General features: G+C 42.8%; 1 pseudogene; it reads right to left on the bottom strand.

Moving 5' to 3' along the window:
• Positions 1 to 735: 735 nt before the first annotated feature.
• On the bottom strand, positions 736 to 4,346 carry LOC139547078 (uncharacterized; annotated as a pseudogene).
• Between the last annotated feature and the right edge of the window lie 2,474 nt (positions 4,347 to 6,820).

The raw sequence follows: 6,820 nt of genomic DNA, 5'->3' as shown, positions 1-6,820 counted from the left end.
TGTATTGTCAGACTTATTTGCTATTCCCTTTGCCTCATCCCACTCAGCCTTACAGTTTTTCAATTCATCATCTACCCATGGAGATTTGGAAGATCTAACAGTCAGTTTCTTCATCCGCACATGTCTATCAGTAACCGGAAGAAGCAGTTTCATAAATGCTTAGTTTAGCGTCCGGATGTTTCTCATTACACACATCAGACCAACAAATATTTTTCATATCTTCGACATAGAAATCATTGCAAAACCTCTTGCATGATCGTTTATGCTCAAGGACACATCGACATCAACAGATTTTGCCCAGATTTGCCCTTTGTATTGAGCAGTCATAAACTGTGTGGCCCTATTTCATGAACCCACACATTGTCTGTCCAAGATCAAATACAAAGACATGAAAATATGTTCCTTCTTAAAGTGATGGTAGAGAGGTTTTGTATAAAAATTCCTGCAATTCGTATGATATGTTACGAATTCCAATTCGTACAAAATGTTACGAATTTGTAAGTGACTAATGTCCTGTTCAATCTCTTTAACCAGTTGAGTCTCTGTTCTCTAATCAGCTGTGTAAGTGGGAGCCACTGATGTAATGTTTCTGTTAAGGAGGGATTATGGTGTGTGCTTAAGTAATAGTCTTAGGGTGACTAGATGAGGTTAGAGTTGTCACTGTTCCCTGGTTATGGTCCCATAGAGTGGTCATGGTCATCAAACAGCTGTTAGTTTAGTTCTACAGTTTAGTGGTTAGCTCATCAGCTGCTCAAACCTCTCCAGGTTCACCTTCCTCATGACAAAGGCCTTGTGAGTCTTCTTCAGCATGCCCAGCGTGTTCAGGAGCTCCACGCCATGTGGTCGCTCTCGGTGACGAAGGCGTCATCAATTTCCGCCGCCATAGCGTAGGAGTCACATGACACAAGTCCCATACTGTCAACCATCTGCGCCTGGGAGCGCTCGCTGTAGGACTCCTCCATAGTGTTACGGAAGATCCGGGCTATGAAGCAAGCCTTCTCTGACTCCTGAGCCAGCCAGCCATCACATCAAGACTGTAGAGTGGAACCAGAACAGAAAAATATCAATCACAATGTAGAAGGTATTGGTAGTGTTTTATCATTTATTCAGGACGATGTAAGCTGCTTCCGTGATGGCGCGAAGTTGAACTCTGCACACACTGTGGTGTTTCCTCTGGCTAAAGACCTGCAGAACACCGGCTTCACATTAAAGCCCATGGCAATCCACCCCTTAATCTATATATTTACCATTTATTTACCAGATAAGCTGACCTTCTGAAGCAAATAAATCATAGCCCTTACACTCTGTGTTGTCTCCCATGATGTAGAGGCCTTTGAGTTGGCTAGGAAGGGAGGGTTCCATTCTTACAGCCAGAGCTAGGTTGGTGAGGGGAGCCATGACCACCAGAGATCTCTCGCTCGCGTTTGGGTCCAGAATATCCGGGCCATGGAAGTGTCCCGCACTGACCACATTCCCAAGGATGAGCTTGGCAGCACCTCAGAATACGGGGATCTACAACACGGAACACAGAGTGGTCAGAACCCCGCAAATTAGAACATTATAGTATTCCCTCTACGCTTTCACTTCATATGAATTCAATCTTATTGCCCGGGCCTGTGTCAGTGGGCAAAAACAAGTCTGGGTGCCAATCGATTTCTTATACCGACTACTTTGTTGTTGTCATGGCAACGTTTGGTGTGAACTCCAGCCTCTCCACAGTTCTGCTTTGCTCACTCTGCTACGTCTGTAAACAGATTCAATAGAACAGCACGTCAAATCAGTTATCTCTTTCCAGAGCTCTAATTGAGTAGAGCTCCACTGGCGTGTGTCTGAGACGGAGAAAACAACAGTGTATTGTCAGAGAGGAGGACAGAGAGGTCAACAGACACTACATAGCATCCTTCCACAACATGTGATCTCTTACCGTTAAATGCATATTCTAGGCACCATGTGATGATGTAAGCACATTCCTTTGGGTGTTTGTTTACAGAGAAAAAGCTGCCTTGACAATTTTATCTAAATAAACAATATGAATCTCATTGCCAGGGTCTTACATCATCTACCTTTTAACAATAAAATAACTGAACACAACAACACCATACAGAGCCTAGACCCCTTGACTTTTTCCACAGTTTTTACATTACAGCCTTATTCTAAAATGTATTAAATTGCAATTTTTGCTCATTTATAATTAAAGAAATTACAGAAATATCACATTTACATTAGTTTTCAGACCCTTTACTCAGTAATTTGTTGAGGCACCTTTGGCAGCGATTACAGCCGCAAGTCTTCTTGGATATAACGCCACAAGCTTGGCAACCCTGGATTTGGGGAGGTTGTCCCATTCTTCTCTGCAGATCCTCTCAAGCTCTGTCAGGTTGGATGGGGAGCGTTGTTGCACAGCTATTTTCAGGTCTTTTCAGAGATGTTCGATCGGGTTCAAGTCCGGACTCTGGCTGGGCCCGGTGCCTTTTGGCAAAATCCAAGTGGGCTGTCATGTGCCTTTTACTGAGAGCCTTCCACTGTCAACTGTGGTACTATTTATAGGCAGTTGTGTGCCTTTCCAAATCATGTCCAATCAATTGAATTTACCACGTGGGCTCCAATCAAGTTGTAGAAACATCTCAAGGATGATCAATGGAAACAGGATGCACCTGAGCTCAATTTCGAGTCTCATAGCAAAGGCTCTAAATACTTATGTACATAAGGTATTTCCGTTTTTTTATTTTTTATAAATTTGCAAAAATGTACAAAAACCTGTTTTTGCTTTGTCATTACGGGGTATTGTGTGTAGATTGCTGAGGATGTGTATTTATTTAATCCATGTTAGAAAAACATTATAACGCAAAAAATTTGGAAAACCTCATGGGGTCTGAATACTTGATAGTGTTCAGTGTGTCAGATCGGAGGGCCTGTTGTCCGGCCTCTGGCAGTCTCTATGGGGGTACCACAGGGTTCAGTTCTCGGACCGACTCTTTTCTCTGTATATATAAATGATGTCGCTCTTGCTGTGGGTGATTCTTTGATCGTCCTCTACGCAGACGACACCATTCTGTATACATCTGGCCCTTCTTTGGACACTGTGTTAACAAACATCCAAACGAGATTCACTGCCATACAACTCTCCTTCCGTGGCCTCCAACTGCTCTTAAATGCTAGTAAAACTAAATGCATGCTTTTCAACCGATCTCTGCCCGCACCCGCCTGACTAGCATCACTACTCTGGACGGTTCTGACTTAGAATATGTGGACAACTACAAATACCTAGGTGTGTGGCTAGACTGTAAACTCTCCTTCCAGACTCATATTAAGCATCTCCAATCCAAAATTAAATCTAGAATCAGCTTCCTATTTCACAACAAAGCCTCCTTCACTCATACTGCCAAACATACCCTCGTAAAACTGACTATCCTACCGATCCTCGACTTCGGCGATGTCATTTACAAAATAGCCTCCAACACTCTACTCAGCAAACTGGATGCAGTCTATCACAGTGCCGTCTGTTTTGTCACCAAAGCCCCATATACAACCCACCACTGCGACCTGTATGCTCTCGTCGGCTGGCCCTCGGTACATATTCAGCGCCAGACCCACTGGCTCCAGGTCATCTATAAGTCTTTGCTAGGTAAAGCTCTGCCTTATCTCAGCTCACTGGTCACCATAACATCACCCACCCATAGCACACGCTCCAGCAGGTATATCTCACTGGTCATCCCCAAAGCCAACACCTCCTTTGGCCGCCTATCCTTCCAGTTCTCTGCTGCCAATGACTGGAACGAATTGCAAAAATCGCTGAAGTTGGAGGGTCATATCTCCCTCACTAACTTTAAGCATCAGCTATCTGAGCAGCTCACTGATCGCTGCAGCTGTACACAGCCCATCTGTAAATAGCCCATCTACCTACCTCATCCCCATATTGTTTTTATTTATTTTTTTGCACTTTTGCACACTAGTATTTCTACTTGCACATCATCATCTGCACATCTATCACTCCAGTGTTAATTTCGCCATTTGCACACACTGTATTTTTCTATTGTTATTGACTGTACGTTTGTTTATGTGTAACTCTGTGTTGTTGTTTTTTGTTGCACTGCTTTGCTTTATCTTGGCCAGGTCGCAGTTGTAAATGAGAACTTGTTCTCAACTGGCCTACCTGGTTAAATAAAGGTGAAAAATCTAAATAAAATAAATAATACTTTCCAAAGGCACTGTACCTCCAGTCTGTTAGATGCTTGAAGCACCCGCAGCGTGTTATTGCAAACATTCTCCACATTGGTGTTGCCATGGACACAGGTGATGCCCAGGATGTCTACATTAGGGGCGGCCAGGGCCATCATGGCTATCATTACTACTCATCTTGGAGCATAACCTAGCCACTATGATACATTCACACAGAGACAGAGCACATATAACCTAGCCACTATGATACATTCACACAGGGTGAGACAGATCAAATATAACCTAGCCACTATGATACATTCACACAGAGACAGAGCAAATATAACCTAGCCACTATGATACATTAACACAGGGTGAGACAGATCAAATATAACCTAGCCACTATGATACATTAACACAGGGTGAGACAGATCAAATATAACCTAGCCACTATGATAAATTCACACAGAGACAGAGCAAATATAACCTAGCCACTATGATACATTAACACAGGGTGAGACAGATCAAATATAACCTAGCCACTATGATACATTCACACAGAGACAGAGCAAATATAACCTAGCCACTATGATACATTAACACAGGGTGAGACAGATCAAATATAACCTAGCCACTATGATACATTCACACAGAGACAGAGCAAATATAACCTAGCCACTATGATACATTAACACAGAGACAGATCAAATATAACCTAGCCACTATGATACATTCACACAGAGACAGAGCAAATATAACCTAGCCACTATGATACATTAACACAGGGTGAGACAGATCAAATATAACCTAGCCACTATGATACATTAACACAGGGTGAGACAGATCAAATATAACCTAGCCACTATGATACATTCACACAGAGACAGAGCAAATATAACCTAGCCACTATGATACATTAACACAGGGTGAGACAGATCAAATATAACCTAGCCACTATGATACATTCACACAGAGACAGATCAAATATAACCTAGCTACTATGATACATTAACACAGAGACAGATCAAATATAACCTAGCCACTATGATACATTCACACAGAGACAGAGCAAATATAACCTAGCCACTATGATACATTAACACAGAGACAGATCAAATATAACCTAGCCACTATGATACATTCACACAGAGACAGAGCAAATATAACCTAGCTACTATGATACATTAACACAGGGTGAGACAGATCAAATATAACCTAGCCACTATGATACATTCACACAGAGACAGATCAAATATAACCTAGCCACTATGATACATTAACACAGGGTGAGACAGATCAAATATAACCTAGCCACTATGATACATTCACACAGAAACAGATCAAATATAACCTAGCTACTATGATACATTAACACAGAGACAGATCAAATATAACCTAGCCACTATGATACATTAACACAGAGACAGAGCAAATATAACCTAGCCACTATGATACATTAACACAGGGTGAGACAGATCAAATATAACCTAGCCACTATGATACATTAACACAGAAACAGATCAAATATAACCTAGCTACTATGATACATTAACACAGAAACAGATCAAATATAACCTAGCCACTATGATACATTAACACAGAAACAGATCAAATATAACCTAGCCACTATGATACATTCCTACAGAGACAGAGCAAATATAACCTAGCCACTATGATACATTCACACAGAGACAGATCAAATATAACCTAGCCACTATGATACATTCCTACAGAAACAGATCAAATATAACCTAGCCACTATGATACATTCACACAGAGACAGAGCAAATATAACCTAGCCACTATGATACATTAACACAGAGACAGATCAAATATAACCTAGCCACTATGATACATTAACACAGGGTGAGACAGATCAAATATAACCTAGCCACTATGATACATTAACACAGAAACAGATCAAATATAACCTAGCCACTATGATACATTCCTACAGAAACAGATCAAATATGGCTAGGTTATATATGGCTAGGTTACGACTACCGCCCCGTAGCACTCACTTCCGTCATCATGAAGTGCTTTGAGAGACTAGTCAAGGACCATATCACCTCCACCCTACCGGACACCCTAGACCCACTCCAATTTGCTTACCGACCCAATAGGTCCACAGACGACGCAATCGCAACCACACTGCACACTGCCCTAACCCATCTGGACAAGAGGAATACCCATGTGAGAATGCTGTTCATCGATTACAGCTCAGCATTTAACACCATAGTACCCTCCAAACTCGTCATCAAGCTCGAGACCCTGGGTCTCGACCCCGCCCTGTGCAACTGGGTCCTGGACTTCCTGACGGGCCGCCCCCAGGTGGTGAGGGTAGGTAACAACATCTCCACCCCGCTGATCCTCAACACTGGGGCCCCACAAGGGTGCGTTCTGAGCCCTCTCCTGTACTCCCTGTTCACCCACGACTGCGTGGCCATGCACGCCTCCAACTCAATCATCAAGTTTGCGGATGACACTACAGTGGTAGGCTTGATCACCAACAACGACGAGACGGCCTACAGGGAGGAGGTGAGGGCCCTCGGAGTGTGGTGTCAGGAAAATAACCTCATACTCAACGTCAACAAAACAAAGGAGATGATTGTGGACTTCAGGAAACAGCAGAGGGAGCACCCCCCTATCCACATCGACGGGT

The sequence above is a fragment of the Salvelinus alpinus genome, chromosome 20 (genome assembly GCF_045679555.1).
Source record: "Salvelinus alpinus chromosome 20, SLU_Salpinus.1, whole genome shotgun sequence".
In the NCBI taxonomy this organism is placed as follows: domain Eukaryota; kingdom Metazoa; phylum Chordata; class Actinopteri; order Salmoniformes; family Salmonidae; genus Salvelinus; species Salvelinus alpinus.
This window is presented reverse-complemented; position numbering and strand designations above follow the sequence as displayed.